Raw genomic sequence first — 16,877 nt, 5'->3', positions numbered from 1 at the left:
ATGGAGAAGGGAGGGGAAAGGAAAAGGATATGATCCCAAAGTATGTTTACAAGAGAAACAACCAAATCCGCAATTCTCACTTCCTCCCTCCTCCCCTGGGAATAGAGTCGGTTTCTCGCCAAGTTCCTGTGCAGATGTTGGAATGTTTCTTGCTCTTTGTGGCGGTACTGGGCATGTGATGGGTAAGGCTCATTCCGGGTACAAGTGATATTTTACATGGATTAGGGAATTTCCGGAAGGCTGACTTCCTCTTTTGAAATAACATTTGCTGATGTTTTTCTGATTATAAAAGGACTACATCCCTTTTGTAGGAAATGTGGAAATTAGAGGAGAATGTGTAAAAAGAAGAAAATGAATGCCAGCTATCACTTCCCTGTCCAGAGATACAGGCCCATGTGTGTAGTTCATTTGCAGATGTGCACACTCACTCATGCACACATATGGGACCGGCAGGAGCTGGAGAAGTAACCACATGGCGACTTCATCTTCCTGTTCTGTGTCTGAAGGTGTCCAGTGGCTGGTTCTTCCTCAGCTCCTGAGTGAGCATTTGAGCAATCAGCATGACCTTGCTGGAAACTCTTGGATGACACCAAGTTTTGTTGTCACTGTAACTACCCAACAATGTCATCAGTCTGATGCTTAGAGTACCCAGTCCCAGAAAATATCAAAACTCTGAACTCAGTTTAAAGTAGAGCTGTTTCCTCACCCCCTCCAGCTTGGTATCTTGCCACAGAGAACTAGGCCTGGGGCTTCTTCCCTCCCTCTGCCTCCTCCCACAGCTCACCAGGTGTGGCCTGACCCTTCTGGGAGGGAGAGAAGGAGGTAAGTGGCTGGACAGTACTTATTTCATGGCTGCAGGCTCTGGGGGCAGGCGGACCCTGTCTCCCGGTGGTAGTGTTCAGCATGCATCCCCAGGGACTGTCCCAGTGTGCATCCCCAGGCTTGGTGAAAGACCCTTTTCAGCGGTCACATGCTGCCTGCCCGGCAGGCTATCTGCCAGGGCTGCTGTGGCTGACTGCCTGACCAGGGGTCTCACAGGGCAGCGTCTGGGCTCTCCCACATGCCAGCTCTTCCATGGAGAGGACGCAGCCATTCTCAGCCTGCACAGACGGTGGATGAGCCGGCTGAACCCACAGCTGCACCCATCTCTTCCACTCTCCTGCCAGAGCTGCTGGCCAGCCCTGCCCTCACTGCCCACCAGGAGTCTGAGGCTGCTCTTTGAGTGACTCAGGCCTGAGGGGGCCCACACCCCTCCCACACCAGGGAAGAGGGTGGTCTCGAAGCCGGAAAGCCCCTTATGTGTCCTATCCTCTCTACCTCATTGTGGGGGATTAGTGTTAAGGGCTTCTGTAGCATTCTATAACCACATTTCAGCTAAATGCTGGAAGACAAAAGTCCCCTAGGGTATGTGTCTCACAATTCACTTTATGGCATGTTATCTGCTGTCTTTTTGCCTCATCCTGTCATACAGAGGCTGCAAGGCTGGATGGATTGAAAGATTGATGTGTGGATGGATGATGGACGGACAGATAATAATTAGACAAGAGGACCCCTGAGAAGACTTTCTTCTTCCTGATTTGATTTTTGTTTCCTCTTTGGGCCTTGAGTACTGCATGGCCTCTTATTGCTTCCTTACCTCCTGGCCACACCTATTATAAAGACTCCTTTTGACAAAGTCTTCTTCAGTTATTTTCACTTGAGTGTGCTGTTTCCTATTGGGACCCTAACTGATAAAAATAAATAGGTAGATAGACAGACACACAGGCAGACAGACAGATAGCCATCAGGTAACGTGGTAAAATTTTTAACAGCATCAAGCCTGGAATGGAACTTCTTAGATTGTAACCCTGGGTAAGATAACCATCTTGTTTCCACTTCATCGTATATAAAGTGAGGATATTAATAATAGTAATATTAATAATAGTATCTACTTCATGAGGTTCTTTTAAGAAATGAATGAGAAACAGATGTAAACGGAATAAAACAGTCCTGGGACGTGGAAAGCCCCCAAGAAATACTAACTTTTATCATTCTTTTTGCCTCAAATATCATAAGCATTTTCACATTAAGATATTTTCAAGTGCATCTTGTATAATAGCTGTGAAATATTTTGGGGGGTGTACCATAATTTATTTAACCATATCCCCCCCTTTTTTTTGAGGCAGAGTGTTGCTCTGTCACTTAGGCTGGAATACAGTGACATGATCTCAACTCACTGCAACCTCTGCCTCCTGGGCTCCAGCAAGCCTCTCACTTCAGCCTCCCAAGTAGCTGAGACTACATGTGTGCCACCACACCTGGCTAATTTTGTTTTGTTTTGTTTTGTTTGTAGAGACAGGGTTTTGCCAAGTTGCCCAGGCTGGTCTTGGACCCCTGGGCTTAGGCAATGCATCTGCGTCTTGGCCTCCCAAAGTGCTGGGGTTACAGGTGTGAGCCACCGCGCCCAGCCTAACCATATCCCTTATTGGAAATACAGGTTGTTTGTAATTTTCCTTTGTTTTAAACACCGTAAGTCCCCATCCATATCTGGTCATTTTTTTTAGGATAGATCCCCACATGTGGCCTGCTGAATTGCTTTTTGAAACCAACTATAAACAATTGCAGTCAGTTCCCATCCCTGATGATGATTCATGGTATTCTTACACAAATTCATAACATTCCTACCCCAGAAAACTTGCTGGGTAAAAATTAGAATTAGCTGTTTCTACTTGCATTTATTGGATTATAAGGTGAGGACTTTTGCATGCGCTTTGGTCATGTGTATGTTGTGTGTGTACATATTACCACCAGATCATTTTCTACTGGGGTGTATTTCCTATTGATTTGTTTGAGTTCTCTCTATGTTCAGGATATAATTTTTAACTTAATTATATTTTCTGCAAGTTATCCCAGTTGATTTTTTCATTTTAACTGTGTTGTGTTTGCTCTCTATATTAAAATGAAATCACAGAATAGTCTGGGGTTGGGGTGACTCAGTATTATTCAATGTACAGAGTGTTACTTTGCCAGACAATCAGGCACTTTACTTCTGCTTTTCTCTCCCAAACACCAGATTATTTCTCAGGGCTAGAATCTGAGCCTGCTGCATACTTTCTCATAATTTCTGTAGGTACTTAAGATGTGCATCTGGATTTTGCTTTGCAACTAAACATATAGGAAGGCTTTTCAATGATTTTCTTAAGTTAGAGGAGATGAAGTTGTCAGAATCTCTTGTTGACAACAGGAATTTCTAGCTTCTAATACTGCATTTAGATTTGGCTGACTTTTCCTTTTGTCTCCTGTCATTTTTCTTTTCTTTTCTTTTCTTTTTTTTTTTTTTGAGATGGAGTCTCACTCTGTTGCCCAGGCTGGGATGCAGTGGCATGATCTCGGCTCACTGCAAGCTCCACCTCCCGGGTTCATGCCATTCTCCAGCCTCCGGAGTAGCTGGGACTACAGGTGCCCACTGCCAGGCCCAGCAATTTTTTTTTGTATTTTAGTAGAGATGGGGTTTCACTGTGTCAGCCAGGATGGTCTCAATCTCCTGACCTCGTGATCCACCCGCCTCCGTCTCCCAAAGTGCTGGGATTACAGGCGTGAGCCACCGTGCCTGTCATCTCCTGTCATTTTTCTCCTGTACATTTTGGTTCTCCTTCCCTGAAAGACCTTCTGCATTTGGAGGCATGATCAAGGTGTTAATTGTGTCAAACTTGCCTACCCTGCTCTTTTTTCTTGCCTCCCCCTCATCCCAGCTTGTGTGGGCTTCCTGCAGGAAGAGGTAGGACCTGGAGTCAGAAAAGAGGAAAAATGGTTCAAATTTCCATCAAATCCCACTGCTTGGGAGCTAATTTAAAAAAAAAAAAAGAAAGAAAGAGGGATGCAACATGAAACCAAGCAGAAGCAAGGACTGAATGATTACGGACAGGGTGTAGAAAAAGAACAGAAGTAATTACTTGACAGCTCCAAACATCGTGGCTTCCCTGCTCTGTGTTTCGTAATTTCATGATAATCCAGGATTTCCACTCAACACGCATGTCGTGGATGCCACGCTTGTCATGAACCTCGCTGATTCGGAAACTAGACCAGACTTCTATTGGTCATAAGTGTAATGTCATGGCTCTCTAACAAAGTGCTGATAAACAAGATAGCATTCACTAATCAAACCCAGAAAGTGAAAACAAATTAGGCAAACAAATGGATAATAAAAAGTGAAAATGGGGTCTGGCTTCCAAGATGGCCGAATAGGAACAGCTCCTATCTGCAGCTGTCAGTGAGATCGACGCAGAATACAGGTGATTTCTGTATATCCAACTGAGGTTCCTGGTTCATCTTGTTGGGACTGGTTGGACAGTGGGTGCAGCCCTTGGAGGGTGAGCTGAAGCAGGGTGGGGTGTCACCTCACCTGGGAAGCTCAAGATGTTGGGGGATATCCTTTCCTAGCCAAGGGAAGACATGACAGACTGTACCTGGAAAAACATTTCACTCCTGCCCAAATACTGCACTTTTCCCAAGGTCTTAGCAACTGGCAGACCAGAAGATTCCCTCCTGTGCCTGGCTCAGTGGGTCCCACGCCCAAGGAGACTTGCTCCCTGCTAGTGCAGTAGTAGTCTGAGATCAACCTGCGAGGATGCAGCCAGGTGAGGGGTGGGGCAGGGCATTGGCCATTGCTGAGACTTGAGTTCATAAACAAAGCAGCTGGGAAGCTCGAACTGGATGGAGCCCACTGCAGTGCAACAAGCCCTACTGCCTCTGTGGACTCCACCTCTGTGGGCAGGGCATAGCTGAACAAAAGCAGCAGACAACTTCTGCAGACTTAAATGTCCCTGTCTGACAGCTCTGAAGACAGAGCCGTGGTTCTCCCAGCACAGCATTCAAGCTCTGAGAATGGACAGACTGCATCCTTAAGTGGGTTGCTGATCCCCACATAGCCTGACTGGGAGACATCTCCCAGGTGCATCCAACAGACACCCCATATGGTGGGTGCCCCTCTGGAACAAAGCTTCCAGAGGAAGGATCAGGCAGCAATATTTGCCATTCTGCAGCCTCTGCTGGTGATACCCTGGCAAACAGGGTCTGGAGTGGACCTCCAGCAAACTCCAACAGACCTGCAGCTGAGGGGCCTGACTGTTAGGAGGAAAACTAACAAACAGAGAGGAATAACATCAACATCAACAAAAAGGACATCCACACCGAAACCCCATCTGTAGGTCACCAACATCAAAGATCAAAGGTAGATAAAACCACAAAGATGGGGAGAAACCGGAGCAGAAAAGCTGAAAATTCTGAAAACCAAGCGCCTCTTCTCCTCCAAAGGATCACAGCTCCTCGCCAGCAACGGAACAAAACTGGACGGAGAATGACTTTGACGATTTGACAGAGATAGGCTTCATAAGGTCGGTAATAACAAACTTCTCCAAGCTAAAGGAGGATGTTTGAACCCATTGCAAGGAAGCTAAAAACCTTGAAAAAAGGTTAGATGAATGGCTAACTAGAATAAACAGTGTAGAGAAGGCCATAAGGGACCTGATGGAGCTGAAAACCATGGCACGAGAACTTTGTGATGCATGCACAAGCTTCAATAGCCAATTCAATCAAGTGGAAGAAAGGGTATCAATGATTGAAGATCAAATTAATGAAATAAAGTGAGAAGACAAGATTAGAGAAAAAAGAGTAACAAGAAATGAACAAAGCCTCCAAGAAATACGGGACTATGTGAAAAGACCAAATCTGCGTTGATTGATGTACCTGAAAGTGTCGGAGAGAATGGAACCAAGTTAGAAAACACTCTTCAGGATATTATCCAGGAGAACTTCTCCAACCTACCAAGGCAGGCCAACATTCAAATTCAGGAAATACAGAGAACACCACAAAGATATTTCTCAAAAAGAGCAACCCCAAGACACTTAATTGTCAGATTCACCAACGTTGAAATGAAGGAAAAATTGTTAAGGGCAGACAGAGAGAAAGGTCAATTTACCCACAAAGGGAAGCCCATCAGACTAACAGTGGATCTCTCAGCAGAAACCCTACAAGCCAGAAGAGAGTGGAGGCCAACATTAAACATTCTTAAAGGAAAGAATTTTCAACCCAGAATTTCATATCCAGCCAAACTCAGCTTCATAAGTGAAGAAGAAATAAAATCCTTCACAGACAAGCAAATGCTGAGAGATTTTGTCACCATGAGGCCTGCCTTAGAAGAGCTCCTGAAGGAAGCACTAAACTTGGAAACAAACAACCAGTACCAGTCACTGCAAAAACATGCCAAATTGTAAAGACCATCGATGTAGGAAGAAACTGCGTTAATTAATGGGCAAAATAACCAGCTAACATCATAATGATAGGATCAAATTCACACATAACAATATTAACCTTAAATGTAAATGGACTAAATGCCCCAATTAAAAGACACAGACTGGCAAGTTGGATAAAGAATCATTGCCCATCAGTGTGCTATATTCAGGAGACCCATCTCATGTGCAGAGACACACGTAGGCTCAAAATAAGGAGGTGGAGGAAGATCTACCAAGCAAATGCAAAGCAAAAAAAAGGAGGGGTTGCAATGCTTGCCTGTGAGAAAACAGACTTTAAACCAACAAAGATCAAAAGAGACAAGGAAGGCCATTACATAATGGTAAAGAGATCAATTCAACAAGAAGAGCTAACTATCCTAAATATATATGCACCCAATACAGGAGCACCCAGATTCATAAAGCAAGTCCTTAGAGACCTAGAAAGAGACTTAGACTCCCACACCGTAATAATGGGAGACTTTAACACCCCACTGTCAACTTTAGACAGATCAATGAGGTAGAAGGTTAACAAGGATATCCAGGACCTAAACTCAGCTCTGCACCAAACAGACCTAATAGACATCTACAGAACTCTCCAGCCCAAATCAACAGAATCACCACATCACACTTATTCCAAAATTGATCACATAATTGGAAGTAAAGCACTCCTCAGCAAATGTAAAAGAACAGAAATCACAACAAACTGTCTCTCAGACCACAGTGCAATCAAATTAGAACTCAGGAATAAGAAACTCACTCAAAACCGCACAACTACATGGAAACTGAACAACCTGCTCCTGAATGACTACTGGATAAATAACAAAATGAAGGCAGAAATAGAGATGTTCTTTTTGAAACCAGTGAGAACAAAGACACAATGTACCAGAATCTCTGGGACACATTTAAAGCAGCGTGTAGAGGGAAATTTATAGCACTAAATGCCCACAAGAGAAAGCAGGAAAGATCTAAAATCGACACTCTAACATCACAATTAAAAGAACTAGAGAAGCAAGAGCAAACAAATTCAAAAGCTAGCAGAAGGCAAGAAATATCTAAGATCAGAGCAGAATTGAAGGAGATAAGAGACACAAAAACCCTTCAAAAAAATCAATGAATCCAGGAGCTGGTTTTTTGAAAAGATCAACAAAATTGATAGACCGCTAGCAAGACTAATAAAGAAGAAAAGAGAGAAGAATCAAATAGATGCAATAAACAATGATAAAGGGGATATCACCACTGATCCCACAGAAATACACACTACCATCAGAGAATAGTATAAACACCTCTATGCAAATAAACTAGAAAATCTAGAGGAAATGGATAAATTCCTGGACACCTACCCCCTCCCAAGACTAAACCAGGAAGAAGTTGAATCTCTGAATAATAGATTCTGAAATTGAGGCAATAATTAATAGTCTACCAATCAAAAAATGTGCAGAACCAGATGGATTCTACAGCCAAATTCTACCAGAGGTACAAAGAGGAGCTGGTACCATTCCTTCTGAAACTATTCCAATCAATAGAAAAAGGGAATCTTCCCTAACTCATTTTATCTGGCCATCATCATCCTGATACCAAAGCCTGGCAGAGACATAACAAAAAAAAAAAGAGAATTTTAGACCAATATCCCTGATGAACATCGATACGAAAATCTTCCATCAAATACTGGCAAACCGAATCCAGTAGCACATCAAAAAGCTTATCCACTATGATCAAGTCGGCTTCGTCCCTGGGCTGCAAGGCTGGTTCAACATACGCAAATCAATAAACATAACCCATCACATAAACAGAACCAATGACAAAAACCACATGATGATTATCTCAATAGATGCAGAAAAGGCCTTCAGCAAAATTCAACAGCCATTCATGCTAAAAACTCTCAATAAACTAGGCATTGATGGAACATATCTCAAAATAAGAAGAGCTATTTATGACAAACCCACAGCCAATATCATACTGAACGGGCAAAAAGTGGAAGCATTCCCTTTGAAAAGCAGCACAAGACAAGGATGCTCTCTCTCACCACTCCTATTCAACATGGTGTTGGAAGTTCTAGCTAGGACAATCAGGCAAGAGAAAGAAATAAAGGGTACTCAGTTAGGAAAAGAGGAAGTCAAATTATCCCTGTTTGCAGATGAGATGGTTGTATATTTAGAAAACCCCATCTTCTCAGCACAAAATCTCCTTAAGCTGATAAGCAACTTCAGCAAAGTCTCAGGATACAAAATCAATGTGCAAAAATTACAAGCATTCCTATACACCAATAACAGACAAACAGAGTGCCAAATCATGAGTGAACTCCCATTCACAATTGCTACAAAGAGAATAAAATACCTAGGAATACAACTTACAAGGGATGCGAAGGACCTCTTCAAGAACTACAAACCACTGCTCAATGAAATAAAAGAGGACACAAAGAAATGGAAGAACATTCCATGCTCATAGATAGGAAGAATCAATATCATGAAAATGCCATACAGCCCAAGGTAATTTATAGATTCAATGCCATCCCCATCAAGCTACCAATGCCTTTCTTCACAGAATTGAAAAAAACTACTTTAAAGTTCATATGGAACCAAAAAGGAGCCTGCATAGCCAAGATAATCCTAAGTCAAAAGAACAAAGCAGGAGGCATCACACTACCTGATGTCAAACTATGCTACAAGGCTACAGTAACCAAAACAGCATGGTACTGGTACCAAAACAGATATATAGACCAATGGACCAGAACAGAGGCCTCAGAAATAACACCACACATCTACAACCATCTGATCTTTGACAAACCTGACAAAAACAAGCAATGGAGAAAGGATTCCCTATTTAATAAATGGTGCTGGGAAAACTGGCTAACCATATGTAGAAAGCTGAAACTGGATCCCTTCCTTACAACTTATACAAAAATTAACTCAAGATGGATTAAAGACTTATATGTAAGACCTAAAATGATAAAAACCCTAGAAGAAAACCTAGGCAATACCATTCAGGACATAGGCATGGGCAAAGACTTCATGACTAAAACACCAAAAGCAATGGCAACAAAAGCCAAAATTGAGAAATGGGATCTAATTAAACTAAAGAGCTTCTGCACAGCAAAAGAAACTATCATCAGAGTGAACAAGCAATCTACAGAATGGGCGAAAATTTTTACAATCTACCCATCTGACAAAGGGCTAATATCCAGAATCTACAAATAACTTAAACAAATTTACAAGAAAAAAACAACCCCATCAAAAAGTGGGCAAAGGATATGAATAGACCCTTCTCAAAAGAAGACATTTATGCAGCCAACAGACATATGAAAAAATGCTCATCATCACTGGTTATCAGAAAAATGCAAATCAAACCACAATGAGATATCATCTTATGCTGGTTATAATGACAATCATTAAAAAGTCAGGAAACAACAGATGCTGGAGACGATGTGGAGAAATAGGAATGCTTTTACACTGTGGTATATTAGTTCAACCATTGTGGAAGACAGTGTGGTGCCGCCTCAAGGATCTAGAACTAGAAATACCATTTGACCCAGTGATCCCATTACTGGGTATATACCCAAAGGATTATAAATTATTCTACTATAAAGACACATGCACACATATGTTATTATAGCACTATTCACAATAGCAAAGACTTGGAACCAACCTAAATGTCCATCAATAATAGACTGGATTAAGAAAATGTGGCACATATACACCATGGAATACTATGCAGCCATAAAAAAGGATGAGTTCATGTCCTTTGCAGGGACATGGATGACGCTGGAAACCATCATTCTCAGCAAACTATCACAAGGACAGAAAACCAAACACTGCATGTTCTCACTCATAGGTGGGAATTGAACAATGAGAGCACATGAACACAGTGCGGGGAACATCACACACTGGGGCCTGTCGGGGGGTGGGGGACTGGGGCAGTGATAGCATTAGGAGAAATACCTAATGTAAATGATGAGATGATGGGTGCAGCAAACCAACATGGCACATGTATACATATGTAACAAACCTGCATGTTGTGCACATGTACCCTAGAACTTAAAGTATAATAATAATTTAAAAAGTGAAAATGACTATCACATTAGAAAAAGAGGAAAATGGTAAAATTATAGCATTCTCACAGGTTGGACTATGATGCCAACCTGTGAGCCCAATTATAACTATGGTTCATAATTCCCTGTTTCCAGAGAATTTTTTATGACAAGGGGAAATATCCGTGGCATAATGTTGAGGGAAGAAAGTAGAATGCAAAACTGCAGACATGCTAATTGTGTGATGCCAGGTATTAAATATGAAACCCAGAGAACACTTACACATATTGGGGCTTTGAAAAAAAGACTGGAGGAAATTACATTGAGGGTTTTTTGTTTTGTTTTGTTTTTGAGACCAAGTTTCACCCTTGTCACCTAGGCTAGAGTGCGATGCACTCTCAGCTCACTGCAACCTCTGCCTCCTGGGTTCACGCCCAGCTAATTTTTGTATTTTCAGTAGAGACGGGCTTTCACCATGTTGACCAGGCTGATCTCAAACTCCTGACCTCAGGTGATCTGTCCATTGTGGCCTCCCAAAGTGCTGGGATTACAGGCATGAGTCACCATGCCTGGCCAACATCGAGATTTAAATGGCATTTTCTCCAAGTGATATGTTTTCTTTTTTTCTCTCTTTTTTTTGAGACAGAGTCTTGCTCTGTCACCCAGGCTGGAGTGCAGTGGCATGATCCTGGCTCACTGCAACCTCCGCCTCCTTGGTTCCATTGATTCTCCTGCCTCAGCCTCCAGAGTAGCTGGGACTACAGGTGTGTGCCACCACACCTGGCTAAGTTTGTTTGTTTCTTCCTTTGTTTTGAGATGGAGTCTTGCTCTGTCACCAGGATGGAGTGCAGTTGTGCGATCTCCGCTCACTGCAACCTCCACCTCCCGGGTTCAGCCTCCCTAGTAGCTCCCTGCCTCAGCCTCCCTAGTAGCTGGGACTACAGGCACGCGTCACCATGCCCAGCTAATTTTTGCATTTTTAGCAGAGACGGGGTTTCACCATGTTGGCCAGGATGTTCTCAATCTCTTGACCTCATGATCCGCCTGCCTCAGCCTCCCAGAGTGCTGGGATTACAGGCGTGAGCCACCATGCCCAGCCTTTGTATTTGTAGTAGAGACCAGGTTGTAGAGACAGGGTTTCACCATGTTGGCCAGGCTGGTTTCAAACTCCTGACCTCAAGTGATTTGCCTGTCTCAGCCTCCCAGAGTGTTGGGATTACAGGCAGGAGCCACTGTGCCTGGCCTCCAAGTGGTATGTTTTCTTTTTGACACTTGTCTGATTTTTTTTCCCCAAAAATTTCATTTACATTTATTTTCTTTATTGTTACCTTATTACTTTATTATTATATTTATTTTCTTTATTGTTTGCTTATTAGAAAAGAGGAAAAGGAATGTCATTTAAATATTGTAAGACAAAAAATTGGAAGTTTGTTTCTAAGTTTTCAAGTTGCAACTTTAAACCTGGTTTATTCTTTTAGCTTGTGAGATTGGTTTTACTGGACCTTGGCACTTGGAGGCTGGGCACTAGAGGAAGCGCCAGGTAAGTTGAGAATTTTTGTTTTATTTCAAATGTTAAAAACAAGGATTTGGAAAATCACAAAATGAACGATAAAAAATGCAAAACAAAGCAAACTATAAATAACAACTCTTACCAAAGAGTGTCCACAATTCACATTAATTCCCAGTGCCTGAAATCATTCAGTTGATGCTAGAACCAAACACTGGCCTCTATTTTGTTAATATATGAAGGTTACAATATATTTTTATTGTTCTACAGTTAGGTAAGTGTCTCATTCTTGAAATATTTAAATAATTAACACACATCAAGTAATGCAACTGTCTCCCAGGCTGGAGTGCAATGGTGTGATCATTTCTCACTGCAGCCTCAAGTCCCTGGGCTCAAGCAGTCCTTCCACTTCAGCCTCCTGAGTAGCTAGGACTGCAGGTGTGTCCCACCAGGCCTGGCTAGTTTTTGTGTTTTTTACAGACAAGGTTTTGCTAAATTGCCCAGGTGGGTCTCAAACTCCTGGGCTCAAGTGATCCTCCCACTTTGGCCTCCCAAAGCACTGGGATTACAGGTGTGAGCCACCATGTCCACCCTTGGAACTGTTTAATTACCCTTTGAACTAAAGTCTCTATGTTCACCAAATTAGCATATTTGAATTATATTCCAGAGGTGTGGTCCCGAGGCTATATTAATTTTCTTTTTTTTTGAGACGGAGTTTCACCCTTGTTGCCCAGGCTGGAGTGCAATGGCATGATCATGGCTCACTGCAACCTCTGCCTCCCAGGTTCAAGCGATTCTCCTGCCTCAGCCTCCCGAGTAGCTGGGATTACAGGTGCCTGCCACCACACCCGGCTAATTTTTTGTATTTTTAGTAGAGACGGGGTTTTACCATGTTGGCCAGGCTGGTCTCAAACTCCTGACCTCAGGTGATCCACCCACCTCAGCCTCCCAAAGAGCTGAGGTTACAGGTGTGAGCCACCGCGCCCGGCCCCAAGGTTGTATTTCTAATGTGAAAATAAATTCCAGCATTATTGGGTGCCTTGTGTCATAATTGTCACTCAATTATTATTGCTATTTGTTGCTTGTTTTAAATTGCGAGGGAAAATCAGTGAGAAGACATTGAAGCCAAATTAGGAAAGGGGGCTGCCACTCACCAAGGAATTGAAGACAGTGGAAGTGTTTGCCAAACCTAATACTGGGCAATAATTAACTTGAAAAAATTTTGTCTTAAGGCAGGACAAGCTGCTATAGCCCCCTGGGCTTAGCGGAGGAAGGTCTGGGCTACTGAGAAGGCTCTTGACTTCCCTACTGGGTTTCTGACAACTTCAGTGGAGGGAACCTTGGTGTCATTTTCCCTTCACCTGAAAAAGGTTAATGGGTGCTGGGGGTTGGGGAGGCAGTGGTTGAGGAGGCGGGGCAGGGCACAAGGAGGCTTTCCCTATCACATCTCTCTAAGATTAGCATGTCCTGCATCAGGCAAGCAGAGGAGAGCCTCCACAAACCTATTTCAAGGCTGATGTGTGAAAGTGTATGAAGTTGCTTGTCTACATAACAGAGCTTGGTCAGACTGAAGGATTAGCTTTTCCAGAGAAATGCAGCCAATGATAAAACCTGGAGAAGAACTCCAAGTCTTCATTAGCTCACCTATTCTCTGCCTTCCATAAAGCATGTCAGTAGTTAGACAAAAATTTAAAGACAGCCTTTATTTTTCCAGGTATCATTATGATGGAATCTGTATCAAGAAAAGCTCTTTCTTCTATGCCCAGTATTGCTACCTGATAGGTGAAAAAAGGTATCACAGGTTAGTAACTATCATTTTGGTACTTTGGTCTTGGGTCACAAGCCTGGTGAATGTTAGAACCACTCAGGCCAAGTGTGGTGGCTCACGCCTGTAATCCCAGCACTTTGGGAGGCTGGGGTGGAAGAATCGCTTGAGTTGAGTTCAGTAGTTCAAGACTAGCCTGGGCAACATGGCAAAACTCCATCTCTACTAAAAAATACAAAAGTTAGCCAGGGATGGTGTTGTGCACCGGTAGTCTCAGCTACTCGAGAGGCTGAGGTGGGAGGATCACCTGAGCCTGACAAGGTCCAGGCTGCAGTGAGCCGTGATTGCGTCCCTGCATTCCAGCCTGGGTGACAGAGTGAGACCCTGTCTCAAAATAGTAATAATAATAATAAATTAATAAATAAAAGAACCATTCATATTTTAGTTGTATCTAACTGAATTTTTGGTTGTTCTGTCTTTAAGTCCTCCTTAAGGAAACACACATATCACATCAACATTTAACCAATGCCCCTTTGTCAGCCTCTGGCAATGTCATTGGCCAGAGAAGTGCATTTCTGCTTCATTTCCTTAAGACATTTCTCATTTTGACTGTCATCCAGTTGCCAAAGCCATTTTTCACTGAGTCTATCCTTCTCAACCTTTCTGCAAAATTGGACACAATTGGGCACCTCTCTCAAAGCTTCCTTTAGCCCTCAGGACTGTGTCATCCAACACCCCCCACCCCAGCCCTGAATCCTCAGTCTCCTGCTCTTTCCATTCTCCAGTAAGCTTGGGCTTTCCCCGAGATCTCATCTTGATAATCGCCATTACTCTTCCTACCGTTTGGCCCCAGACATCTCATTCTTTTTTATCTTTCACCTGTGGCCTCCTGCAGGTGGATGACTCCTGAATCCTCACTGGTCCTGACCTTGCCCACATCCTAGGCATTCCTCCCTGGCTCTCTACTGGACATTTCCATTTAGATGACCCACTGGTACCTCACACTCAACATATGGAAATCTAAATTTAGCCTCTTCCTCCAAATTGTCTCTGCCCCTTGATTTTCTTAGTTCAATCTTGATACCAAGAGATAGAACCTATACAAAGTGTCACTCCAAAGCCACCCCTGACCCCCGTGGGTCACAAAGCCTTGTTAACCTTTCTCTTTAAGTTCTCCTGAACTCACTCTTTTTGGTAACCAATATCTCCTTTAATCCTTTGTCATCTTACACTGAAATTATTTTCAGTGATCCCATATGGCCTCCCCCTCCTCAGCCTCTCCCTGCTCTAAACACAGCTACCAGATGAATCCTCCTAAAATTCTACATTTGCTTTGTCTCTTTCCTGCTCAGAAACATGTAAGTGCTTGTTCTTACCTGCTGGATAAAGACCAACCCTAGGCTGGTGTTAGCCAAGTTCCTTCTGACTCCACTTTCCAACCATGTTACTTATTTCTCCCCAATACCAACCATAATTTAAGCCACACTCACGTTTCCCTGAACCTATCAAATGCAGTCCACCTTTGCTCCCACCATCCAACCTTCTATAGTGCCATTTCTTCTTGTCTCTGTCTAATGGGACCTTCCTGAATCCCGTCCGTACCTTCTGGACATACCTCAGAGATCACCTGCCCCATGGGACCATCCCCAACAATGCCAGGTACAGGAAAGCTCTTTCTTCCACTTCTTCATGCTGATCACTGTCCATCCATACAACCAGCATTCCTGCTATTTGAGCCTTCTTTGGCATAAAAAGATGATCATATATCCAAGTAGCCAAGGACAATATCAATTTCACTTGGAGCCCTGCATAATTATTAATTGTGCTCCTTTCACTCTCAAAGGTGTTCTAGTTTGAACAATAAATTAAAATGAATTATATGGTTACCTTTGGTATAAAGCATCCTGTGTATGAGGCAGCTGCTGTGGTAGAGAGATGAGGAGCCTCCAGTATAGGTAAGACAAGGACCCTTTTCTCTGATAGCTGAAGAGGGAGGCTAAGATGTCCATTTACTTTGATCCTCATATATAACATGACGAGTGTCAGAAAGGTAAAAAAGGTACCATAAGAACTCAAAGATGTGGAACACACATTTTAGATAGGTGACCATGAAGGGCCTACAAGGGCGTTGGGCTTTGAGTGAAGCAATGAAGAACAGATTAGAATTTTGACAGGTGGTGTCGGAGAAGGGGGCAGGAGTGCAGAGGACATCCAGGCTTAGGGGAGCAAAGATAAAGGTACATGAAGGCATGGGCTTCGTCCTGTACAGGCATGCATGGAGCTCTAGTAGAAGAAGATGAATCTGGAGGGAAAGTTCAGGGGGCCTAGATTACCAGCCTGGGCGGTGGGGGGTGTCCACAAGTCCTTTGGAGGCTTCCTTTGAGAAATAGGGTGGAATATCCACAAGGGCAGAAACCATGGAGCTTTGTTTGTTTCTGTTGTGCCGTGGTTTGAATGTTTGTGTCCTTCCAAAATTCACATTGAACCTGATCCCCGATGCAACAATATTAAGAGGTGGGGCCTTTCCAAGATGATTAGGCCATGAAGGCTCCACCCTCATGAATGGGATTAATAACCTTGTAAAAGAGGCTTCAGAGAGCTAGCTGGCCCTTTCGTCTCTTCTGCCATGTGAGGACACAGTGTTCATCTCTGTCATCCTTCTGCCTTCTGCCACATGAGGATGTAGCAACAAGGTACTATCTTAGAAGCAGAGAGCAAGAACTGGAGTTTGTTATGTTAAGTTAAATAAGCCAGACACAGAAAGACAAATATTGCATGTTCTCACTCATAGGAGAGAGCTAAAAGAAGTTTATCTTGTGGAGGCAAGGAGTAGAATAGTGGTTACCAGAGGCTGGAGACAATAGGGAGGAATGAAAGGTGGGTTAATGATTAATGGATATCAACATACAGTTAGATAGAAGGAATAAGTTCTAGTATTTGATAGCCTAGCAGGGTGACTATATATTGTGTATTTCAAAATATCTAGAAGATTTGAAATGTCCCAACACAAAGAAATAATAAGTGTTTAAGGTAATGGATATGCTAAACACCCTGATGCATGTATCACAATATCACATGTACCCCATAAATGTATACAATTAGTATGTTAAAAAAGAAGAAGAAGCAAAGAGCAAGCTTTTACCAGACACCAAATCTGCCTGCACCGTGATCTTGGACTTCCCAGCCTCCAGAACTGTGAGAGATAAATTTCTTTTGTTTATAAAGTACCCAGTCTAAGGTATTTTGTTACAGCTGCGGGAACAAGGACATATTCCCAGAGTGGGCACTGAAATAGCTATTGGAGAACTGAAA

At 43.0% G+C, this 16,877-nt stretch overlaps 1 pseudogene; it reads left to right on the top strand.

Annotated features, from left to right (window-relative positions):
* The window catches only part of LOC112128507 (ranBP2-like and GRIP domain-containing protein 4), a 144,100-nt pseudogene that overhangs the window by 77,604 nt on the left and 49,619 nt on the right, over positions 1 to 16,877 (top strand).

The sequence above is a fragment of the Pongo abelii genome, chromosome 12 (assembly GCF_028885655.2).
Source record: "Pongo abelii isolate AG06213 chromosome 12, NHGRI_mPonAbe1-v2.0_pri, whole genome shotgun sequence".
NCBI classification, from domain to species: domain Eukaryota; kingdom Metazoa; phylum Chordata; class Mammalia; order Primates; family Hominidae; genus Pongo; species Pongo abelii.
The sequence above is the reverse complement of the archived record's forward strand: the minus strand, read 5'-3'. Positions and strand labels throughout refer to the sequence as shown.